Source organism: Octodon degus, unplaced genomic scaffold (assembly GCF_000260255.1).
Source record: "Octodon degus isolate 3935 unplaced genomic scaffold, OctDeg1.0 scaffold00002, whole genome shotgun sequence".
Taxonomy (NCBI): domain Eukaryota; kingdom Metazoa; phylum Chordata; class Mammalia; order Rodentia; family Octodontidae; genus Octodon; species Octodon degus.
The window spans coordinates 19,206,175-19,216,498 of NW_004524578.1; the positions used below are offsets into that span (position 1 = coordinate 19,206,175).

At 50.6% G+C, this 10,324-nt stretch overlaps 1 protein-coding gene and 1 pseudogene across 2 annotated transcripts in view; one reads left to right on the top strand and one right to left on the bottom strand.

Annotated features, from left to right (window-relative positions):
• Window positions 1–5,189, bottom strand: part of Anpep (alanyl aminopeptidase, membrane) — a 21,702-nt gene extending 16,513 nt beyond the window's left edge. For both annotated transcript variants that reach the window (XM_023710365.1, XM_023710360.1), the window contains exon 1: window positions 4,888–5,189. The gene's annotated coding sequence lies outside the window, so the exon portion shown is untranslated. The remainder of the gene's footprint in view (window positions 1–4,887) is intronic.
• Window positions 5,190–7,012: 1,823 nt separating this feature from the next.
• Window positions 7,013–7,567, top strand: LOC105741870 (annotated as a pseudogene).
• Window positions 7,568–10,324: the final 2,757 nt, after the last annotated feature.

Genomic DNA, 10,324 nt, shown 5'->3' on the forward strand with positions numbered 1-10,324 from the left:
CTTGTTAAGTCATTAAATTGCCCAGGCTGGGCACAAACTTGTTATCTCCCTGCCTCAGCCTCCCAGAGGGCTGGGATTATTGGTTTGCTACACCACGTCCCACTATTCTCTTCTTTCTTAGCCCACCCTTGAGCTGCCTCTTTTTCTATCCCGGGTGGAAGGAAATTAAGATATTGCTTATCATACTCAATAAAATCTATGCTTACAGGGAAATGATGCTTTTACTGGCCCTCCCAGCCACCAGCTCCACCTTCCACACACCTGGTCCTTCACTCCATCCACAGCCTACTCCCCACATGCACATTTTGTGGACCCTTCTACACCCTCTGGGACTCCTGTTTCTGCCAGGCTCTTCTACCTGTCCAGCAATACCCTGCATTGTTTTATGTCACTACTTCAAACTTGCCTTTTGCTCTGTGGAATCCGAGCAGACCTCCTTCAGGGAACCCCAAGGCCAGGCACTCCATGGTACTCCCCGCTTCCCAGCCTCACTTTGCCCAGTTCTCTAGCCACTCTGGCCTTCACTCAACCCCTCTACCACAGCGCCTTTGCTCATGCCATTCATGTTGTCTGGATCGACTGTTCCCTCTTGTCCTGGTTAATTCCTATTTAGCCATCAAATCCTCCTTAGAGAGGCCACTCTGGCCTCCTTGGCCTTAGGGGTAGCCTAAGCTCTATTAGCTCTTTCAGCACCATAAGCACTTCTGAAAGGCCCAACTGCACAGGTCTCTGTTGGACAGTGTGAGGATAACTTGAGGCATGGAGTTCAGGCCCTATAAGGGTGGGAGCTCAGTGATTTCTTCTACCAGCACTTGATAGGAAGCCTGGCATACAGTAGGAAGACAGTGTACTCCCCGGTCCAACTCTGTGCAGCCTCTGCTGTACCCAGTCCTGCCTGACACCAGTCCCCACAGAACCAGCTGCCCCTTCTTGGGGCCTTTCTCCCGTCACAGTGGACATGCAGGGCACCCAAACCCGGGTGGCCTCAGCATCAAATGTACAATTCACACAGGCACCTGTGTAAGAGGGAGACGCTGCCATCCCGTGCCTGGCCAACAGAGGCTAGCATCTCTTGGGGGGAGTCCCAGGGTCTGCCTCACACATCAAGGGTGCTCTAAGTGCAGTGCTCTGGTATCAAAGGCCAGCCTGGGCCTTGGTGGCAGCCAACCGGAACTGCCCCAGGCAATGACCAACAGCTACCTCGTCGGGCCTGGTAGGTGACCAAGGGCACCAGCGGGAGCAGAGAGATAGGGGAATGGTGGCCCCCAAGGGCGACCTCCAGTGTGCTCCCAGTCCCCCTCTGCACAAGAGACTGCCAAACAGAGACAGCATCACAGTGCCCTGCACGGGCACACACTGGCCAGTCACCCGGTACCTTAGTCCCCTCTGTCCCTGCGGCGCCTGCAGCCCCTTCCTACCTTTGCAACAGAAAATCTTGCAGTCCACATGGCCTAATCCCTTCTCCAAACAAAGGGAGGCCCTGAAGCCCGGCCCACCATGGTCTCTTCCTGTTTGCTCTGGCTGAAGGCCATGGCCTAGCCAGCCAGGATCGTGCTGCTGGGAAAGGGCTCTGGCCTCCACGCTGGCGCAAGGCAGGCTTCTCATGCCCGCCCTCACAGCAGGCGTCCCATCTGAGCGGCTGGGGCCCAGAGGGACAGGCTCTGCAGCCCCTCTCAGGAACACGACAAGGGGCTCCTAGCTCTGCCCTGGCCTCCTCCATGCCCGGACAGGCAGAGGTAGCCATGCTTGGGGCCTGTCACCCAACCTGGCCAGCATTCTCATAACAGGGGCCTCCTTCCAGGTGTGAGTGTGACTCCCACTCAAATCAGGTCCCTGACTCCTCCCAGTCTTTGGAATGAGACCTCAACTCTGGCTTGAGCCTCAAGACCTTCTAAGAACTGGGTTCTCTGACCTCTCTTTCCACTTCAAGGGGTGGCTCCAGCTGGGAGTGTTTCCCCAAGATCCTCTGACATTCTTTTGTGCCTCTGATCCCTTTTTCCCTCTGCCAGGAATGCCTTTCCTTTCTCTCCTGTCAAACTCCTACTCATCCTTCAAAACCCAGCTTGAACATCACTGGTCTGTCTCTTATGGCAGCCCCTCCCCCATCTCTGCATTCAAAAGCCTGCGACCAGATGGAGGCACGTGAAGGGAGCGCTCTGCAACTCTGTACTCCCCCAGCATGTCTAGCGTAGGACAGGAGCTCAGTAAGTGTTGGTGAAATAAAGGACAACATCTGTAACCTTTCCCACAGCCTCCAGGTCTGATGTAATCCAGCCCACAGCCCTATCCACAGCATCCCTTGTTCTTAACCTCACTGCTCTCTTTTGGTTATGCTACCCAGGTGGCCCTCCTAGTGCCCCTCCTAATGACACCCCTCTGGGGTGTCACCCTCCAAAGCAGCCCATCACCTCAAAACCTCAGGGGCCAGCCTACACCTGGGGTTTTGGGGACATTAGCAGGAAAAGATGGAGGTCATAGGTGGATCCACGGCAGACAGCACCCCATGCAGCACGCCCTGGGTCCACAGCAGCACAGAGCACCATGCAACCCCCATCTGTTATGCCCATTTTTCTTTAAACCCATTCGCTTTGCTACTTCACTTCCTTTCAACTATCGGTTTAAGAGCTGTTCATCCAGGTGCCCCTACAATCATCTTGGATGACTGTACCCCTTTTGGGAGCCACAGCTCCTTGCTATCTGATTTGGGGGCACCACCTCTGCAAGTAAGAGAAATGCTCACCTTCCCTCCTCTTATGTGCTGCTGGGTAGAAGCTGTGACCCCAGTCTGAGCCACCAGAGCCACCTGTCCCTGGCCTGTGGATTTCACTCCAAAAAACCAAAGTTCTTGTCAGCAACAACAAAATTAAAGTTGACAACAATTGTGCTATAGAGCACACCTAAGCATGGTGGTGTTACCCAGAAGCACCAGGCGTGGGGCAAACATGCTTCCATCCAAGTAGGAAGACACCAGGGGGTGGGAGGGCTCCTGGCTCATTTAAGGTCCCCTCATGTGGTGGGGGTCTGGGGACAACCCGAGGTGAGTAGGGCAGGGATGAGGCTTTGCGCAGGGCACCCCCAGCCCTGGTTTCAGCCTCAGCTGCAGCTGTTCGGGCTGGGCCTGGGCCAGACCCCAGGGTGCTTCCTCTGGGAGCTCCGGATACTGTCCCTTTGTGAGAACTGTGCTGGCCCCATGGGAAGCCAGCTCTGTAGCCCAATTTGGGGGCCTTGGAAAGGGGGAGCAGAGTGGCCCTTGTGGGCTGCAAGAAGGACCCAGGCCATAGAGGTGCCACACTGGCTGCAGACCCCAGTGGTCGTGCCCATGGGTGGGGCTGAGCATCTGCTGTGTGTCCTACCAGGATGCTCAGTCTCAGCAGCCGGAGAAGGAAGTAGAGGCACAGAGGTTAAGTGACTTGCCCAAGGTTGCAGTGAGTTAGCAGCAGTTCTACAGACCTAACAGCACATGCCTCCTAAGCACCCTCCGGCACAGCCCCCATGTTTTCTACAGTAGCAGAGCCTGAGCGCCACAGAGCACAGCTGGAGACAGTTAAGACTGTGACCAGGAGCGGGGGCAGTTCTGGGAAGTGGACTTCTTGTCCGAAGGCATCACTGGGGCTATCCCTGACCCTGGCCTGTGGTGCTCACAGAGCCCTGGGCTCTGCTGACAGCCCCTGCCCACACCAGCCATGAGGATCAGGACAGCATCCATCCCCTCATCTGCATCCCTACCTGAGCCAAGAGTGGGGCAGGCCCATTCCTGTGGGGCCTGCCATCTCCCCCACCACACAGAGACCTGGGAGAAGAGGCCCTGGGGGCTTGGGTGGATGGATGCAGAATGGTACTCAGGCCTGGGCTTGCAGATTCCAGGTGGAGAGGGCAGCCTCACCCAGAAGGCTCTGCCCAACCCTTCACCCCCTGCCTCAACAGGGGTACAGCTGCTGCCAGCCTACTGCCCATGCCGGTGAATCCCATACCCTGGGGGTGGTTCACACTCAAGTTCAGCCTGGGCTCCATCCGGAGGTGGCCTGGTAGGATGAGGCCCAGACTGGGCCAGGACCCCTGGAAAAGAGGGAGCCACTAACCCCAGGTGGTGGTGCTCCTCCTCCTGCGCTTGCCTCCCTCCTCCAACGCCACACCCTAAGGGGCCTAAGGCCTGGTGCAGGCCATCCTCTTTTTCTTTTTCTTTCTTTCTTTTTTTTTTTTTTTGCAGTACTAATGGAACTCCGACCTTGCGCTTGCCAGGAAGGCAACTATACCGCTGAGCTATCTCCCCGGCTCCAGGGCACTCTTTTGAAAAGGACGTTAGGGGTGGTCCAGGTCTGTAGGAGCTGAGGACACTGTGGTCATTGGCCCTTAAGTCTGTCATCCTATCGGAGTCTTGACTACCCAGCCGCATGACCTTGTCTGTGTGGTCTGGAGCTGGGGGTGGCCATTCATGTCACAAATCCCCAGGACACAGCCCACCAGGCGCTCCCTGCTAGCTGCAGGGCCAGGGTTTCGGAGGTGTCCCTGTTTAGCGGAACCAAGCTGCGTCGCTGCTTCCTGCCAGGGCGCAGCTGGTGCCACCGTCCCTAAAACCCAGTTCTGTCCACCAGCGTGTACAGCGTGGGAGGCTGCGACTCCCGCCAGCAGAACCGGCCTCCCCTTCTCTCCGCGGGGCCTGCAACCCAGGCACTGCTGCCCGTCGGGGGCCGGGCAAGAACCCTAGAACCGCAGGTTCCGGGCTCCGGCCGGTCCCTGCCCCGCAGTCCCTCCGTCCCATCCTGTAGACCACACAGGCCCCCGTGGTGGGGGCTCCTCCGAGCCGTCGAGGCCGCGGGGTCCCCTCAGTCACGCGATCGCGGGGAGAGCTTGGCCAAAAGAATCCGCCACTTCCCGCCCTCAGTTTACCTATCCGAGTCCGGGTCGGCCGTAGGTGCCCGGTTGTGCGCGCTCGGCTTCGTTGTCCTCGCTCCCTGGGTTGCGCCCCAACCGCCCGCCGACCCCACTCGCCTGCGCTCGAGATGGGTCCCGGGCCGCGCTCAGGACCAGCAGCGCGGGCTCCGCCTCCCGCGCCCTTTTAAAGGGAAGAAACCCGACCCCACCGCCGCCCCCAGCGCCCGCCTGCCGCCTCCGGGCGGGGCCCGCGGCGGTGCCGACGTCCCGGACTTGGGCCGTGATCGCTGGGGGTCCCGACCTCCTGCTCTCCTCTGAGTGGGACCTCTGCAGACCCAGGTCCAGCGCCCCGCCCCTTACATCTGGACGGCAGCTGCCGCTGGGGGAGGGGCACAGGGCCTCGCTCCCCCAGAAACGCAAAGCGTGCGTCCCGCGAGGTGGCTTCCAGAATTCTGACTCTCACTAGATTGGCGTTTATCTGGGAGCTCCCGGTGAAAGAAGTGAGGGTGGCCCCAGGATCTAGCCAGAAAAGGCGAGAGTTAGGATGTTGCCCCGCACTCTAATTGTGCTCTCAGCACCCCCCTTGCACCTTTATATTGGTGCGAACAAATGTCAGTCCCAGTACTTGCTTGCAGAACCAGGTGACATTTGTATTTCTTATGACTGCTGTAACAAATGAATACAAATACAAAACGGCGCTGCTCAGTTTTGTAAGTCAGAGTTCCAAGCAGGTCTCTCCACACTTCGATCAAAGGTGTTCGTAGGGTGTTTAGTTTACCTTCGGGTGCTCTAGGGGAGCCAGGTGGCTCTGCCCGCCCAGCTTCTAAGGCTCTCGCATTCCATGGCTGGTGTCCCCTTCTGCCTTCCAAGTCAGGAATGGCCTGTCTGGCCTCCCTCCCATCGCGTGACTGCTGACCCTGTCGGGCACACGTGCGACTCTTCCTATTACAGCTTCCTATTACAGCTTCCTATTACAGCCTTCCTATTACAAATCCACTGATTAGCAATGGCACTTGCATCTGTTTCCCCTCTGACCTGAGGCACAGCATATTCACAGATTATTCTGGGGATGAAGATGAGAACATCTTTAGAGAGACTTATACCTGCCACAATATTCAAGGCGACTTCTGGATCCTAGGTTTAGAAGCAAGTAATGGGACTGTCCAACCTAATCAGGTCCTCCTGGCCTGTTCCTGGGACCTCTTGGATGGTTTAGGCGCGGCCCAATTTGGGTCCAGGTTACTTACTTCTCCCTCCCACTTCTCCCTCACTCTTTTTTTCCCCAACATGAAGTTGAAGCTGGCCTGGCATCACTATGTATCCCAGGCTAGCCTCCAATTCCTGAGGCAGGAGGATCCCTGTGAATTCAGAGCCAGCCTATGTTACAATGTGAGTTCAAAGCCAACCTGAACTGCATAGTGGAACTTCTCTCAAATAAAAAAAAAAAACAAAAAACAGACAGGGGCCAGGGAGATGGCTCAGTAGAATAAGCACTTCCCTGGCAAGTGCAAGGGTCTGAATTCAATCCCTGGTTCCTCCAAAAAAAAAAAAAAAAAAAAAAAAAAAAGACACACACACACACACACACACACACACACACAAATAGACTAAGTGTTTGACATTAGGGAATTAGTTAAATAAATTATAGTTCACTCATATGATGAAATAGTATACCACCAATAAAAATATTTTATGTTTTGGCAGCCATGGTGGTGCTTAGCTATAATACCAGCACTCACACAGGGAAAGAAAACATTCTCTCAGGCTTTCACAGAGAGCACATTGGCCATGCAATGGCCGTGACTCATCCACATGGCTGACACTGACAAAGGATCTACAATCTGAGGTACAGGGTCTTAGGATAAACCCTGAGGGGATTTGACTGATCTTATCTGATCCAAAAGCTACAATTCTTGTTGCAGAGGTCCTGCTTTATCTTGGTCTTAACCATCCAGCAGAAAAGTATAAAAATGAAATATAAGAAGTAAAGCCTGGGGCTGGGGAGATGGCTCAGTGGATAAAGCGCTTCCCTGGCAAGTGCAAGGGCCTGAGTTCAATCCCTGGTTCTGCCAAAAAAAAAAAAAAAAAAAAAAGAAGTAAAGCCGCTCCTCCTGTGAGCGGCCTTAGGTGACCTGTGAAAATGGTTTGCTACTCTCTTGACCCAGAAAACCCCACAAAATCATGCAAATCAAGAGGCTCAAATCTTCGCGTTCACTTTAAGAACACAAGTGAAACTGCCCAGGCCATCAAGGGTATGCACATCCGAAAGGCCACCAAGTATTTCAAGGATGTCATATTAAAGAAGCAATGTCTACCATTCTGGCATTACAGTGGTGGAGTTGGTAGGTGTGCTCAGGCCAAACAGTGGGGCTGGACACAGGGTCGGTGGCCCAAAAAGAGTGCTGAATTTTTGATGCACATGCTTAAAAATGCAGAGAGTAACACTGAACTTCAGGGTTTAGATGTAGATTCTCTGGTTATTGAACATATCCAGGTGAACAAAGCACCCAAGATGTGCCGCTGTACTTATAGAGCTCATGACCGGATTAATCCATCCATGAGCTCCCCCTGCCATATTGAGATGGTCCTTACTGAAAAGGAGCAAATTGTTCCCAAACCAGAAGAGGAAGTTGCACAGAAGAAAAAGATATCCCAAAAGAAACTGAAGAAACAAAAACTTACAGCACGGGAATAAATTAAGCATAAAATAAATGCAAATAAAATTAATGTTGTCTGTTAGAAAAAAAAAAGAAGTAAAGCCATGGTGTTATGTTGAGCTGTAGGGGACTCAGGTCAACAATTTCTGACATGGCCAGTCAAGCGGAAGACCCAATACTATTAAGGGCTACTGGACTCTTTTAGAATATTTTGCTGAGTTTACACACCTATAATATTCAAATAACGGAATTTAACAAAAAAAGGGGATACAGATGAATGTCCATTTTGTATCTGTGTATTCAAAGTGGTTAGGATAGATATATAGTTACATTCTCTTAATGAATAGAGGGATTTGTTCTAATGGTGTTTGTAAATAGGATATCATGTCCGCATCTTGTACAGCAATTAACCACTAGGAAGAATGTATGTAATGTGTTCATTATTGAAACTGTCCTACCAATTTGGTTTGAAACTGTCTCAGTGCTATTTGTTTCTCAATAAAATTATGGAGAGAAAAACTAAAAAATAAAATTTACTAAGCACTTTAATGTAAATGAAAAAAAAAAAAAACCAACCAGCACTCAGTAGGCTGAGGCGGGAGGATTGAAGCAACTTCGAGGCCAGCCTGGGCTACATACCTACACTCTGCCTCAGAAAGGCAGAGAAGCTGGGCGTGGTGGCACATGCTTGTAATCCCAGTCAGTGCTCAGGAGGTAGAGGCAGGAGGATAGTTGTGAGCTGAAAACCAGCCTGGGCTACAAAGTGAGCTTAGGTCCAGTCTGAACTGCATAACAAGACCTTATCTCACAAAGACAAAAAAAAAAAAAAAATGTTTTGGCTTGGGAGCAGCTCAGTGATAGCGCATTTTCTTAGTATGTAGTAGGCCCTGGAATCTATCTATCTATCTGAAAAGTAGGGGAAATTTTTCAGTAATACTAGGGGAAATTTTTTTTTAAATTAGGAACAGGAAGACTCAAGTATTATAGAAAATCTGAAGCCTTAAAAGAAAAGATGAAAAAAAAAAAAAAAAAGAAAAGATGAAGGGCTGGGGAGATAGCTCAGTGGTCTAAGTGCCTGCCTGGCAAGTGCAAGAACTGAGTTCAATCTCTGGTACAGCATGCTATGCGGGCCCTGGAGCCCCCAGCGTGCTGTGCTAGCCACTGAAACCAGACATGGTGCACACGCCTGTAATCCCAGTGCTGGGAAGGCTGAGACAGGAGGAACACTATGAGTCTGAGCTGCATAGCAAGACCCTGCCCCAAATAAATAAGGGTTTTTTTTTTGTTTGTTTTTTTTGTTTGTTTGTTTGTTTTGTTTTGTTTTGTTTTTTTGCTCCTCGAATGTCTTCAGGGCACTTTTGGGTAGCTGGAGTGTCGTGGGGATTGAACTACAGCAATCTGAGGCTGACAGGTGTGTGGAAGCAGCCACTTAAAGAACTGAGCTAGGGCCAGGGCCCCTGCCCCAAATAAATAAATAAAAGGTTAAAGAGAAAAGAAAAGAAAGCACCAATAAACTTGTTTCCATAAAAAATTAAAATATCTAGCTGGGCATGGTGGCCCATGCCCATAATCCCAACTGCTGTGGAGAATGGGGCATGTGACTCATAAATTCATGGCCAGTCTAGAGAAAAACAAAGCAAAAATAAATAAATAAATAAATAAAAATCAATGTAAAACCACCATAACCAAAGTCAAAAGAAAAAACTTTAAACTGGGGCAAAAGTACAACTTCTAATGGACACAAAGAGCTGATCTCCCTAATATACAGTTTCTAGAGATCATTAACAAATGAGCTAGCAATGACCTGAATGGGGGACAAAAAGGGCAAAGGATATGAAGACATAGTTAATGGAGAAACAATAGCTCCTAATATAGTAGAGAAAAATTGCAGCTACAAAAGATGTGACTCTTCACTTATCAGATCACAAAGATGAAAAACAGTTTGGTCACCCACCACTTACTTGGAGATAAACACAGTCCTCCTGCTTCGGTGGCTGGTGTGTCAGTGACTAAACCTCAACCATAAACACAGTTCCCCTTCGACTCAGCAGTTCTAGAAACAGCCCCGCATTCTTGCATAAGTGCATCAAGGAGCACAGCCAGTGGAAATGACTCTGTTTGCATCAGGAAGACAAACGAGCAATTACTGTTGCCTGGCCAATGCCATACATTTAGTCACTGAAAAGGATGAAGATGCTCTTTATGGAACAATGTCCAGGATATGTCAAGTTGTAACAGTGGGCCCCACAGAGAGTTTATTAACTGTATTTGAAAGGGGCAGGGGTACAACATTTGCTTTTATACTTACAATGACTAATGCAGGCCGTGCTGCACACCTGTAAGGCCAGCACTGGGGAGGTTGAGTTAGGAGGATATTTGTGAATTTGAAGCCAGCCTGGGCTGCAAAGTGAGTTCAAAGCCAGCTTTAACTGCATAGTAAGACCCCGTCAAGACAAGAAAAAAAAAAAAAAAAAAAAAAAAAAAAAAAAAAAAGACTAATAGTACACGAGAAACTGATAGCAGGCATTATTTTTCTGGGAAAGCAAAACAGGAGAGGAAGTCATTATTGTTCTTTTGCATATTGGATCATGTGAAGATGCTATTTAAAATGTAAATAAAATAAAATGTGAAAGTAAATAAAACCATTTCCCTCTTGGTAGATATTTAGATATGTATTACTTTTCACTTGTCAGAAATACAAGTGATGGGCTGGTGAGATGGCTCAGTGGTCTAAAGCACCTACTTAGAACAAGCTTAGCAAAGCACAGGGACCATGGTTCAATCCCCCAGCACCA